Raw genomic sequence first — 14,730 nt, 5'->3', positions numbered from 1 at the left:
AGGGTCGCGGGCTCCTTCTGCCGCTTACCTGTCGCGCCGAGGCAAAGCCGCAGCCGCGCCGCGGGGTGGCTCCTGGGTTTCCCCACCGGACGGCCGGGAGGGTGGGACCGGGGCGGGACCTCCCCCAGCTGCACTAACGCGCCCGCCCCGCCCCTCCCTGGCCAGGTGCAGCGGGTCCCGCCGTGTCCCCAGCCTGCTGCGGGCCCGGGAACTCCCGGCGGACCGGCAGAGGGGCGCCCCGGCTTCTCTGCGTCTCAGCCCGCCCCGGGGGTGCGGTCTTTACGGCCAGGCTTTCAGCGCGGAAAAAGATTGGAGGGTCCTAGTCACCCCAAAGAGGACAGGCATTAGCAGAGCCGCGGGCGGCGGGTGCATGGAACCGGAATGTGCTGCGCGCCAGCCTGGAGCGCTCGGAGCCCGGAGGCCTGCCCCGGAGGGGTAAACGCGGCGGGGCGGCCATGGGCCCCGGGGTCCTGCCCCAGGTTTGCTTCTCATTTGTGCTCCATCCAACAAGAGCTCGTATTCCGTGTGCCATGAACTGTGTCAAGGGCTCCAAGTGCCAGGTATCAGGTGAATCCCAGCCCCAGCAAACTTTAAACCTACTATGATTATTCCGAATGTACCGGGGAGGCAGCTGCTCACACAGCAGAGGGTGTTTCTCAAAGTGGGATCCCCCACCAGCAGCGCCAGTCAGAATCACCTGAGAACTTATTAGAAATTTTGGCCGGGCGCGGTGGTTCATGCCTGTAATCCCAGTACTTTGGGAGGCCGAGGCGGGCGGATCACAAGGTTAGGAATTCGAGACCAGCCTGGCCAACATGGTGAAACCCCGTCTCTACTAAAAATACAAGAAATTAGCTGGGCGTAGTGGCGGGCGTCTGTAATCCCAGCTACTCGGGAGGCTGAGGCCGGAGAATCGCTTGAACTCGGGAGGGGGAGGTTGCAGTGAGCCGAGATCACGCCACTGCACTCCAGCCTGGCGACAGAGCGAGATTCCGTATCAAAAAAAAAAAAAAAAGAAAAGAAAAGAAATGGGCCCCACCGCAGACCTAAATATTCCGAAACTCGGGTTGGGCCCGGCGATTTGTGTTTTAAAAGCCCTCCGGGTGATTTTGTGCATGCTCGACCTTGAGAACCCTGAACAATTAGTGGCAGGGCTGGAATGAGAATCCTGGTAAACCCGCCTCCTAAGCCGGTGTTCGGAATTACCCCGCCAGGGCCCGTGCTGCTCACTGGTCCTCTCTGGCGCTGTCTCGTGTGCTGCAATCTTTTGGGGCCTTAGCAACAGAGAAGGAGCGCGCATGACTCCAAATAGCCAATAATTTGAAAACTTTCTATGGTAGAAACTTCTACCACTAGTTCAGTTTCTCTTTTGTTTTGATATTTAAATAAATTTGTCTTTCTTTCTTTCTGTTTTCTTCCTCTTTCTGCTGCCCCGCCTCCCTCCTTTTTTCTTTTCTTTTTCTTTCTTTCTTACTCTCTCTGTCTCTCCTTTCTCTCTCTCTCTTTCCTTCTTTCTCTTTCTTTCCTTCTTTTTCTCTTTCTTTCTCTCTTTCTTTTCTTTTCTTGCTCTACTGCCCAGGCTGGAGTGCAGTGGAGCTATCACGGCTCATTGCAGCCTTGACCTCCCGGTCTCAAGCTGTTCTCCTGCTTCAGCCTCCACAGATGCATGCCACCATGCCCAGCTAACTTTTTTTTTGTAGAGAGGGAGTTTCGCCATGTTGCCCAGGTTGGTTTCAAACTCCTGGGCTCAAGCCATCCTGTTGCCTCGGCCTCGCAAAGTGCTGGGATTAGAGGCATGAGCCACCGAGTCCAGCCATGAATTTGTATTTCTAAGACCCTAAGACCTGGGAGCAGGAGCATGAGTGAGTAGATCCTAGCAAGAAGTTCTGACACGCACTGGGAAAGGCAGGGAAGCCATCCGGGTGTTAACAGGTGAATGAAGAAAGTAATCTTTTTTTCTAACCTGAGACTCCAAGGTAGGGTTGATCTATTCAGAAGGTGAGATGTTCTTTGATGGAGTCAGGAGAGAAGGCCAGCAGAGTGTGGAGAAGAGTTGCCCAGCTACACATGATCAGAGTGACGTGAAGGATGGACATTCTCCCAGGAGTAGAAAGGGGTTCATCTGCTCACTCTTGGCATGGTGCCCGACTCCCCTAACTCTAAGCAGCCTTCTACCAACTCCCTTCCTTTCACATTCCAGGCCGTGGGCTTTAAGCTCCTAGAGAGACTTTCTACAGAGCTTCCTTGAGCATCCCTTAGCCCATCTGTAGACCCTCTGGACTCTGATTCCACCTCAATGCCCCAGCTGCTTCTATTCTTGTCATGTGCCTTACTTGACAGCTGTCTTTCTCAGAATGAGGGCACTTCCTGTGGAAGATTGTGGGATGCTGCCCCTCATGTCTCTCTTCTTGGGGCTGAACACTCCCTGTACAGGTCGGACCTACCGTCTTTGCTCTGTCCTTCCTCCACCTCTGCCCTGTGACCCTCAGGGGTTGTGTGATCCTGATGTGAGTCTTGCACCTTAGTCAGGACCCAACCTAACCTGAGGTGAATGGCCCCTATTCCTTCCCAGGACAGGGTCATGGCCATTACCCCCAGCCTGGTGCTCCTGAGAGGGCCGGGCCCAGCTTCCCAAGAAGTAGCAGCAGTCTGCCTTGTGTGTTTCGCATTCCGGAAGCAAATTACTCATCTGATTTTACTTCAGCTGACGCTGATTTTAAATGTGACTTGGAATCCTCAGAATAATTAGCTGCCTAATTTGGAGGTTCATGAGTCCGCAGGATGTGTGACCCACCCCTAATGTGTCATGCACTGAGCTGTTCTCTCCTAACAGGAAGGACGGTGCAGGCTTCCTCTCCACCACGCCAGGAAGGTTTGCAGATGAGCCACCACAGAATAGAGACAGCAACTTCTGCCTCCGCTGGTACAGGCAACTTTCGAACAGTGGTTTTTTAGGCTGGGAGTAGTGGCTCATGCCTGTAATCCCAGCACTTTGGGAGGCTGAGGTGGGAGATCACTTGAAGCCGGGAGTTTGAGTTCAGCCTGATACAGCGAGACCCTGTCTCTACAAAAAATAAAAATACAACAGACACGGGGGCCCACTTGAGGGTGGAGGGTGGGAAGAGGGAGAAGATCAAAAACTACCTAGCGGGTATTATGCTTATTACCTGGATGACAAAATCATCTGTACACCAAACCCTCGCAACATGCAATTTACCCATGTAACAAACCTGGACATGTACTCCTGAACCTAAAAGTTTAAAAAACATATATGATAGTGAAAAAATGAAAATAAAATTAGCTGGGTGTGTTGGCATGTGCCTGTGGTCCCAGTTACTTCGGAGGCTCAGGTGGGAGGATTGCTTGAGCCTAGGAGTTAGAGGCTGCGGCGAGCTGTGACTGCAATACTACATTCTAGTCTGGGCAACAGAGCAAGACCATGTCTCTGAAAAAACTAAATAAAAAAAAAACGAGTTTCTGTAAATGAAAAAGTTATACGTTAATGAAATGGAAAATAAAAATGAAAAAGTTATATATGCACATGGTAATAAGTCAGGCACTATGAAAATGTATACAGTGAAAGCTCCATTTCCCACCTCTCTAGACATTGTCTCTATCTCCAGAAACCTTGGGTCCAAGGTCCCATGCATATTCATGACTGAAAGTTCCCATAAGCGCTTCTGCAGGACATGTCTAGATTCTGTTAACTGCAAAGACCCAGGATGACCCCTTCTCAGGAAGTCCTATGAATTTCTTTTTTTTTTTCTCATGATCTTATTTTTATTTCTTGGCTGTTTTAGATTCGGGTTTTGGGTGTTCTGAGTTTCACTTTTCACATGAGCGTGCATCAAGGGTGTTCCCCACCGTAAGGTAGGAAACCTGGAGGGGAGCAGAACAGTGGAAGTGTGACAAAGGCAGCTCTGTGAGGCCGTTGACACCAGCCCTGGCCTTTATCTAGTCTCTTCCTTCCACACGGTCCCTGGTGAGGGGATACCCACCTCTGGTGGGGCAGAGTGAGGGAGACCTGCCCTTCAGGGGGAGGTGCTGGCTCCACTTAGCTAGGGGAGTGTGCAAGGGATGCCGTGAACTTGCCAAGGAGGTTAGAAGGAAGGCCAGCTGGTCAACCTCCCTCTGTCCTATCACTACCTCTCATCTCACCCACTCTCCTCTACCCTGAGGGAAACAACGGAGTCTCCCACTCCCTCCCTACCTCTTTGTTTCTTATCTGTGAAGTGCAGTTAATGATACCCGGGGTTGTTAATGAAGCTCAAGTGAGATAACACATGAAAGTGTGAGAGTTTGGTCTTCTAAATGACATCTGCTGCTCTACTTCTTTCCTGCATATTCACATTTACTCCTCATCTCATTCCCATGCTCAGGAGAGAAACAGTCAAAGCGAGAAATATTTTAGGGAACCCAAGCAGAGCTGCTCCTAGTTCTGCCATAATCACTCATGCGCTACAATTCACCCATTTCTGTGTGCCTCAATTTCCTCATCTGTAAAATGGATATGTTATTTTTATGATTGGGTTGTAAGATTAAATAAGCAAAGTGCTTAACCCAGCATCTGGTACACAATAAGCAGTCAGTTGAAATTTGGATGTTAGCCATTATAATATTAGCTGTTTTTCTTCTTTCCTTCCTCCATTCCTCCCTTCAATAAAATGCTGTTAAAGTGCTCCATGTGTTAGCCTCTATGCTAGGTCAGGTGTGGAGATACAAGGATAATAAGTCATGTCTGTCTCATCCAGACACCCATAGTTTGTCAGGGGAGCCTGATGTAAAAATGACTATGAAGGAGCAGGGCTAGGACTAGGGTAAGGCAAGTGAGGGTACTTCTCTTGAGTGCAAAATTTATGGGGGCATCTAAAAACTCAGTAACCAAGATAAATAATACTTTAATGCAATATTTTAAAAAATATCAAAATTAATGCAAAAAATCAGTGATGGACAAAGTATCAAAAATTCAAAATAAAGAATCAGCTGGGCCTGGTGGCTCTTGTCTGTAATCCCAGCACTTTGGGAGGCTGAGGCAAGAGGATCACTTGAGCGCAGGAGTTTAAGACCAGCCTGGGCAACATAGTGAGACCCCATCTTTATTTAAAAAAAAAAAAGACTAGTTTCCTCCTAAGCCATATTGAAGCTAAGGAAAAAAGAAAAATATGTACCCTCATACATATTTTTCTGTATTTTTTGAATGGTTATTTTTTCCTAGAGCATTAAAGTAGTTGAAAAAACATTTAAAACTTGAAACATAGGTGTATTAAAACTCACAGCATTACTTTAAATATTTTATTTGTTCCAAAATGGAATTTATTATGATTTTACTTCAGCCTTAGTTAATTTTTTTTTTTTTTTTTTTTGAGACGGAGTCTCATTCTGTCGCCCAGGCTGGAATGCAGTCGCACGATCTCAGCTCACTGCAACCTCCACCTTCCAGGTTCAAGCGATTCTCGTGCCTCAGCCTCCCGAGTAGCTGGGATTACAGGTGTGTGCCACCACACCCAGCTAATTTTTGTATTTTTAGTAGAGACGGGGTTTCACCATATTGGCCAGGCTGGTCTTGAACTCCTGACCTCGTGATCCACCCACCTCGGCCTCCCAAAGTGCTGGGATTACAGGCGTGAGCCACCACGCCCGGTCTCAGCCTTAGTTAATTATAATTTATTTAAGATCATCACTTGGTCAAGGGAAACTGTCAAACGTGGCAATCTTACAATTCAAAATGAAATAAGCAAAACAGTTAGTTTTGAAAATATGACTAATGAGTTTGCTTGCCTTAAAGCCAGGAGCTTGTATTTTTCCTTTTGCCTCAAGCTCCAATTTGGCTTAGCATGGCATTGGATTGGGACGTGGACAAAGAACATAAAGAGAACAGAGAGGAGAATAAGAGACAGGGAGAAGGGTTGAAAGAGTCAGATGGGATGGGGAATATATTATTTTTCCTAATGATCCAAATATCACATTTTCAATGTGCAAAATTTCAGATGCACAGAAAATCACAAAAAAAGAAGATAAGTTATCCATAATTATGTTACCTAGAGATAACCAATGTTGCTATTTTGGTATGATATAGTCTGCTCTTTTTCTATGCATATATGATTTATATGTGCATATAAATTTCATCAATTCTAAGGTGCATTTTAAAAAATCTTTAACATATCTGAAATTGGTATGTATCTTAAATTGATGGTGTTATAACTTAGCAGTGTTGGATAATGCCTGTAATCCTAGCACTTTGGGAGGCTAAGACGGGAGGATTGCTTGTGTCCAGGAGTTTGAGACCAGCCTGGGCAACATAGTGAGACCCCTGTCTCTATAAAAAGTACAAAAATTAGCCAGGCATGGTTGTGTGTGCCTATAGTCCCAGCTACTCGGGAGGAGGCTGAGGTGAGAGGATCTATTGAGCCCAGGAGGTCTCAAACTCCTGAGCTCAAGTGATCCACCCACCTCAGCCTCCCAAAGTGCTAGGATTAAATCTGTGAGCCACTGCGTTCTGCTCGAGTATCCTTATTTTTACAAGTGAGAAGTTTATAAGCACAGCAGTTCCCTGTAACTGCAGTCTGAGCCCTTAGCCACTACTTTTTGCAAGTCTGTCTCTCCATTTATTCAAGTTTCTAGTTTATGATCCTTAGAAAAGTTTTCTAGTGTTCTCTCTCCTAATCTTTACAGCTCTTGTTAAAATGATTCCTTGGCATTTTATATTACCTATTTTAGGAGACTCTTGATCAGTCTTTCTTTTGTATAACCGAAGCCTCCTAATATCATACAATTAATAAGTGTTCCTCTCTTGGGGTTGTCAAACTGTAACTATGGACTTTCTACTTAAATCACACAAGATCATCTCCTCAAAAGCAATCAAGTGCCCAAGATCTGTCCTTTCACAATAGAGAAATTTCACAACTGCAATGAATAAAACATCCAAACGCTTGTAAGATTTTGCTGTGAGAGCTTTTTCTGCTCAAAATTATGATTTCTTATTTAATATCTCTCTTTAAAAGAAGAAACATATGCACATTTAACCTTCTGAAATCTTAATTGGATTTCAATCTGACAGTTGTTTTGCCCAAAGAGAGGTAATAAAAGGGGCTATAAACTAACTCCGCAGAGCAAACAATCCTCCAGCTAAAAGCAAAACCTGTTATCTTCCCCTAAAAAAAGAGAAGTTTCCGTTTCTTTCTTTTTTTCTTTTTTTGAGAGAGAGTCTCGCTCTGTCGCGCAGTCTGGAGTGCAGTGGCGTGATCTCGGCTCATTGCAATCTCTGCCTCCCGGGTTCAAGCGATTCTCCTGTCTCAGCCTCTGGAGTAGCTAAGATTACAGGCATGCGCAACCACGCCCAACTAATTTTTGTATTTTTGTAGAGATGGGGTTTCACCATGTTGGTCAGGCTGGTCTTGAACTCCTGATCTCAGGTGATCCACCTTCCTTGGCCTCCCAAAGTGCTGGGATTACAGGCGTGAGCCACCACACCTGGCTGAAGTTTCTGTTTTCTTAGACATTTGAAAAATCACAAATTTCATTAGGATTGAAGTCTATCTGATATTAATATTACTTTGGATTGTAAGTAAAGGAGAGGTGATAGAATAACTCATTGGTAGATGAGTCCAGATGTTTAATGTCCTCTTAATATCCTAAAATGTTTGCCTCATTGTTTATTAATTCCCGTGGAATCTTATTTACTTATTTTCAATAGGTGATATGTGCATATGGCAAAAAAAAATCTAAAGCTCAAAAGTATAGTGAAGAGGGAGTCTCCCTCCTTCTCCCATCCGCAGTCACCTAGTTTTCCTCCCCAAAGGCAGCCACCGTTACTGATTTCTTTTGATTCTTTCTAGAAACATAGTTCAGAGGAGTCACCCTGATTTTGGCAAGTACCTTAAATAGCAGCTTCTTCATTTTTTTTTATTACATTGCCCATAATGGTTAAAGTTATTTTAAAAGTAGTCCACTTACTGAGCTCTCTTTGTGGCTCTGATAGATTTCCAGAGGATTCTCTTGATTTTCTAGGTAGACGGACATATCAGCAGCATTCAATTTTGGCAAAGTGAAAACAGTTTTGGAGTGAGACCTGGGTTGAATCCTGACTCTTCCAGCTGTCTGATCTTAAATCTAGCCTTTAAAACATGTTAGGCCAGGCGTGGTGGCTCACGCTTGTAATCCCAGCTCTTTGGAAGGCTGAGGCAGGCAGATCACGAGGTCAGGAGATCGAGATCATCTTGGCCAACATGGTGAAACCCTGTCTCTACTAAAATACAAAAAATTAGCTGGGCATGGTGATGTGTTCCTATAATCCCAGCTACTTGGTAGGCTGAGGCAGGGGAATCGCTTGAACCTGGGAGGTGGAGGTTGCAGTGAGCTGAGATTGCGTGACTGCACTCCAGTCTGGTGACAGAGCAACACTTCGTCTCAAAAAAAAAAAAAAAAAAAAAAGCCATGTTGGCACTGTCCGAAGGTAGCACAGAGGTACAAAGTGGTCCCTCCTCCTGGGTGTGGTGGGTGGAGTGGGCAGAGGCCACGCAGACCCAAGCACTGCCCCTTGGCCCTCTCCTGGGTTTGTTCCACCTGGACCTGCAGATAAATCCAGAGGCCTTTGATCTCAAGGATTTCTAACCACCCAGAGATCAGGAGGAAAGACTGCAAAGGAAGCCCTAAAGTAGAATAACCTTTTCTTTCTCCATGAATGGAATGTGAGTTATGTTTGCTGAGGGCAGATTAAAATAGATTTTATTGTTTGAAATCAGGAATTTACAGAAACTCTTTGAAGAGCTACTATCAGCGAAGACCTTTAAATCCCCCACTGTGGTAGTGGGCAAGATAGTCACGTACAATTGTAATGTGTATAGATGTGTATAGGTTTTCTCAGAGTTGGGACCCACTGCCAGGCAGGGAGTTGGTGGTATTTGATGCTGTTGTTTGGGGAGGAGTGGTACTAAGAAAAAAAAACCATGGTTAGTGAGGAAAAAACAAAAAACACAAAACACACTCTCAGTTGCCCATAGAGTTATATCAGTTTGATGGGATACCCTAGAACACCTCAAGGGTCTGTGAATCCTTTAACCACTCAATGGAAAAGGTGACTGGGGTATAGATTGTCTAGTTTGTTTATATGACATAACTTTTTTCCAACGGTACTTGAGAGGAGTGTGAATGAACTCATATATATATATATATATATACACACACACACACATACACACACACATATATACATATATATAAACATATACATATATATATATATTTAAACAGGGTCTCACTCTGTTGCCCAGGCTGGAGTGCAGTGGCACCGTCACGGTGAAACGGGAAAGGTTCCCTTGTCCCCCTCACAGGGAGTGCAAGAAGGGGAGTGGCTCGCTTCTTTAGGGCCCGGCTGCTGAAATCTCTATGGAACATACAGATGGGCAGGTTGTGGGGCTCAGATCCCACGGCAGCGTCTACCTTTGGACAGTGCCAACATGTTTTTCTTTTGTTTGTTTGAGACGGAGTGTTCCTCTGTCGCCAGTTAGTGTTTACAGCTCCTAGCCCCAGTGGGCGTGTGCTACCGTGTGCTCTTTTAATTTTGCCGTCTGTAGGCGGCTGTGCTAACCAGCTGGATTAGACCCTCTGCCTTATCGCGAGGTTTTCTGTATCCCGGGTTCTTGCCTTGGTGTACCGGAAAAATCAGATCATATGTGGGCTTGGAGAATGAGTGCAAGGTTTTATTGATTTTAAGTAGCTCTCAGTAGATAGGGGAGCCAGAAGGGAGATGGAGTGGAAAGGTGGTTTTCCCCTGAGTTGGGCCGCTCAGCAGCTGGGCTCTCCTCTGACTGCCCCAGGCAAACTCTATGTCTTTCCATGGGCCGATGGCATGCCAGCGTGCTGGCATCTGCCACTGCATGTTGGTATGCTCTTCCACCAGTGTATTCCTCTCGATGTCCAGCTGCCTGTGCGTTCCTCTACTGATCTGTTCCTCTTGACGTCCAGCCGCTTGTGTCTCTGCCCGCTAGGGTCTCGGGGTTTTTATAGGCACAGGATAGGACTGTGGTGGGCCACGGTGGTCTTGGGAAATGCAACGTTTGGGCACGAAAACAGAAATGCCTGTCCTCACCTAGGTCCATGGGCACAGGCCTGGGGGTGCAGCCCTAGCCAGGGACCACCCCCTTCCCTTCCCAGCACTTCCCTGCCCCACTCCCATATCAACTCTTCAATGCAGCCTCAGCCTCCCCAGGCTCAAGCAATCCTCCCACCTCAGCCCCCTGAGTAGCTGGGAGTACAGACATGTGCAACCACACCCAGCTAATTTTTCTATTTTTTTTGTAGAGATGGGATCTCCCTATGTTGCCCAGGCTGGTCTCAAACATCTGAGCTTAAGTGATCCTCCTCCTTCAGCCTCCCAAAGTGCTGGAATTACAGGCATGAGCCACGGTGCCTGGCCCCTTCATATCTTAACCACCAGGAGAAACAGACCTGAAGTGATGCCTTGATATATGTGTGTTATGCAAGACTAGAGTAAGATTTGACAGGCATATATGGTTACAACAGGGGGTGAGCTCAGACTTTGAAAAGATATTGGCTTCACTCCCTAATCATCAAGACTTGGAATATCCTGGGATTCAGCTGTTGTTGAAGGGAAACCATTCCAGGTTTGCCAAACAATTGAGTGACTTAAGGGGTGCAAAGCTAGAATGCTTCAAGAATAGAGGGAGAAGAAGCCGTGCTGTGCTGATGGGCTCTCTATGGTGTTATCCTGCCCTGGCATTTGCTACCCCGATAAACTCACAGGTGCTAAATTTAAAGGCTAAAGTGAGGCCTGGCACAGTAGCTCACGCCTGTAATCTCAACACTTTGGGAGGCTAAGGTGCGTGGATCACCTGAGGTCGGGAGTTTGGGACCAGCCTGGCCAACATGGTGAAACCCCGTCCCTACTAAAAATGCAAAAATTACCTGGGTGTAGTGGCGTGTACCTGTAATCCCAGCTACCTGAGAGACTGAGGCAGGAGAATCTTTTGAACCTGGGAGGTTCAGGTTGCAGTGAGCCGAGACCGCGCCATTGCACTCCAACCTGGGGTACAAGAGTGAAACTCCATCTCAAAAAATAAAAAATGAAAGCTAAAGTGGTCAGGGTAGTTGACTCCTAGGCATTTATTTGTCCCTTTGCAATTAATCTAAGCACCATATGGTGATTCCACTCTCCTTGCCAGTGATGGGCAAAGACGGGTGTCTTCTGGGGGTGCTTGTCACTTATCCTGTTCTTCACAGTGTTATCCCATGGCCAGATGCTATGGGAGAGGCATGTCTCAGTATGGGACTGGGGGTCCCTGATAGAATCCCCCCCAGTGAAAGGAGAGACTCTGAGAATGACTGCATGAAGTCCCCCAGTTAGCTGGCAGTTCTGTAGTCATGGGTAAGTTGTTTAGCCTGTTTTCATTTTTTTTTAAAGGACAATTATATAGAGTCTGTTGTGAAATTTAGATTAGGTAATAGGTGTAAACTGCTCAGAACAGTGCTCAGAACATAATAAATGCTCTATGTTCAACAAGAACAACAGCAACAAACACAGAAGCACTCCTCGCTACCGCCGGGGAGACCCAGGATACCTAAACTCTACTGAGTTGGGGCCACTCAAGCCTGAACAGAAGGATCAGTGGAGCCAACATGTGAGTTTCTTGATATGTGCCTGTTACTCCACCAGAAAGCGTTACTTACTCATTTCCAGAGTTTGGGCAGGAGCCATGACAGCCTGTTGATGAGCTTGGCTGAATCATGAAATTTGGCCTGGGTTTGAGGGTGGGCAAGAATGGCCGCTTGGATCCTGCTCAAAGTTCTTTCGTTTTAGGTTTACTCCCAAAGCAGCTGAAAGCAGTGCACAGGATAGAAATGAAACAAGGGTACATTTAGGTGGGTGGCTGCTGCTTCCCATGGCCTCTTGTGTCAACTCCCAAAGAAGCACCCCTCAGAGTCTGCCGATGTTACCATTCAGTGGGGGAGAAAGATGTTTGCCAGACTGGAGCAGCAGATAACGGCAGGTTCACTGCCTTTATACCCCAGCCACATGGCACCCAGAAGGAATAAGAACACCTATTTTATTTAACACCCAGCAATAATTCTGTTAATCAAGCCATGTCACCCAGGTCTAAAGTCTAAGCCTTGAGATTCTTCCCATGTCAGCCTTGGGGCAATCATTCCTTATCTGTTCTTTTGCCGTAGGCAGGGTGGTTGCTAGCATTGCTAAAAGGCATCCTTTCTGTTGGGCAGATGCAAAGCTATACATTAGGATGCTTGCTTGACAAGCTAAGTGTGTACAAGGCACAAAAGTTGCACAACCACAGGTGGTGGCAGTGGCTGCAGGGCCCTGGAGTTCCCATTTCTGCTTGGGGCCTGGCACAGTGATCTCTGCCTTAGGGTAGACAAGGGAAGTAGGCTTCACTCAGGGTGAAGTCAGACTTGTGAGCAAATCATAAGACTCTTCCGTGTGGCCACTGTTGCTGCTTGCTGCAACACAAAAGCAGACGCAAATAGGACATCGGGAGCTACATGAAGGGGTTAGATGGCTTTGGAACCCTGGGCTGCCTGGTGAGCATAAAATTGTCAGTCTGTGGAAGTTGACTCCTGACCAAATGCAAGAGAGGCTGGGGAGGTTGACTATGTACAAGGAGAGGCAGAGATTGGGATGGGGCAGTCGAGTACAAAGAACCTGCTTTTTCCTTTAGCATCTTTTAGGGAACTACCTTCCTTTGATTCTTAGTCCATGAAATTCAGATGAGGCCCTCCTCACTCCCTAGCACCAGCCAGGTGAATCTTAAATCTTGTAGCCACAGTGATTGGTTTAGGGTTAGGCATGTTACCCAAGCCAGGCCACTCAGAGCTTTCTCTGAGACATTTCTTAGAGCAAGCAAAAAAGATGAACTCCTCCCCCCGTCTTTTCTCCTCCATCCCCACATGACCACTGATGGAATCATTAGATGGGAAGTTATGTATGTTTAGGGTGGCTAGTGATCATCTTTGCTATTACATGAGGCAGGAGAGTCAACTTGACCGTGAAGCCAATGCTGAGAAAGCAGAGAAAGATAAAGAATGAGAGGACTCCAGTGATATCTTTTGGACTCCTGGGTCCTGCTGTATCTGAAGTCATTTATTCCTAGACTTCTCCTTTCTTCCACTTTCTTTGCTTTCTCCTCCCTTCCCTGCTTTCTTTCTTCCCTTTTCTTTTGTCTCTTTTTTCTTTCCTTATTTTTTTCTTGTTTTGATTGAAATTTGTTTGAGTGTGTTTTTGTCACTTTCAACCAAAAGAATCTGATCAATAAATAATATGATGCACTGGATTAAGTTATTGCTATAAGGGCGTGAAAGGGCTTGAGGTAAAAGGGCTGTCTATGTTCATGAAAACCCAGGTCTGGCAGGGAAGAAGCAGAGAGAAACTGCCAAGAAATGCTTAGGAAATGATGCTTCTGACTCTCCAGGGAGCAGAGAAAGGGAGTTGGGTGGTGACTCACAGTGGGGAGGTGGGAACACATTGGATTGGAAGGGATGGACCACCCATCCTTGTAGGCTTTATCCTATGAGATGCCCTTGAACCATCCAGTTTCTAGGCAGGTCTTGGAGATCTTGGAAGACCAGGAAACTGGAAGCCTTCCCCCTGGGAGAGAAGGTGATCCCAAGAATAGAGAGGCAAGAGGCTGGTTAGTGTCTGGCCTATTCCAAGTGCTTCAGGACATACTGTACCTCATTCCCTCTGAGCACTGGAGAGGTCACCATTTCTCTGCTTCATTACACCATTAGGCTCAAGCCTGTTGATGTTCTGTGCCTAACCATGTCCCTCATGTTTGCTTTGAAGAGGTTGCACCCAAATTCCCCAGTGGGGGTCTCCACCATTATATATAAATAATACCGCTGTAAACCCCCTTTATGTTCATCTATGGCCATTTTCTTTCTTTTTCTTTTCTTTGTAGAGACAGGGTCTTGCTATGTTTCCCAGGCTGGTCTCAAACTCCTGGCCTCAAGCAGTCCTCCCACCTGGGCCTTCCAAAGTGCTGGGATTACAAGCGTGAGCTACCATGCCTGCAGGGCCCCGTGGCCATTTTCTTAGGATAAACTTCTAGAATGAAATGTACCAGGTCAAAGGTTATGAACATTATTAAGGTTTTCGATTCATTCCAGGAAGAAATATTATCTATTACTAGAAAAGAGATGTAAAAAGTTCCAGCCTTTGTCAACTAGGAGAGTGATGATCATCAAATACCACACGTAAGAGGTGACTTGTTTTTCAGAAAAACACAGCCATGTCATGATGCCTATAATAAATTAAATTAAGGCCATAAAATAGGGTGTGAGTGCAGCAGATCATGTGGCATTAAACAAATTGGACTGTCTGGTTCCCTGGAGATATATAAGACAAACACACCAGAGAGGTGATGTAATGGGGTTATCAGGGCATTTCCTTGAGAGTATCCCAACAGTAGCAAGTGTGGTGGTAGCCACAGTGGCAGAGGCAGCGGTAGCAGCAGCTGTAGTTGCATTTACTTCTGCGTAAGTGGGGTTAGGACCAGAGAGGGCAAAGAGCTAGTCTTTCACTCTCAGGAACTTTTTGTCTAATGAGGGAGATCACCAACTGCAAATAAAATTATCCCGAGGGAGAGATTTTGGCCTGGTATAAATAACATTCTAAGTCTATTCACAGTTGGAAAGGTTAATGCATTTGAAAGCAATGTGGAAGCCATAAAGCATTATTGGTGTGGGGTAGAGTGTTAGGTA

At 46.3% G+C, this 14,730-nt stretch overlaps 2 protein-coding genes across 7 annotated transcripts in view; one reads left to right on the top strand and one right to left on the bottom strand.

The window, feature by feature from the left end:
• Positions 1-5,620, bottom strand: part of GALNT6 (polypeptide N-acetylgalactosaminyltransferase 6) — a 45,929-nt gene extending 40,309 nt beyond the window's left edge. For 4 of the 6 annotated variants that reach the window (XM_034935825.3, XM_034935829.3, XM_063593059.1 and 1 more), the window contains exon 1: positions 29-5,620. The gene's annotated coding sequence lies outside the window, so the exon portion shown is untranslated. The remainder of the gene's footprint in view (positions 1-28) is intronic. The other 2 variants (XM_034935828.3, XM_008963169.5) reach the window with 2 other exon arrangements.
• Positions 1-14,730, top strand: part of SLC4A8 (solute carrier family 4 member 8) — a 121,812-nt gene that overhangs the window by 183 nt on the left and 106,899 nt on the right. The window lies entirely within an intron of this gene.

Source organism: Pan paniscus, chromosome 10 (assembly GCF_029289425.2).
Source record: "Pan paniscus chromosome 10, NHGRI_mPanPan1-v2.0_pri, whole genome shotgun sequence".
NCBI classification, from domain to species: Eukaryota; Metazoa; Chordata; class Mammalia; order Primates; family Hominidae; genus Pan; species Pan paniscus.
The sequence above is the reverse complement of the archived record's forward strand: the minus strand, read 5'-3'. Positions and strand labels throughout refer to the sequence as shown.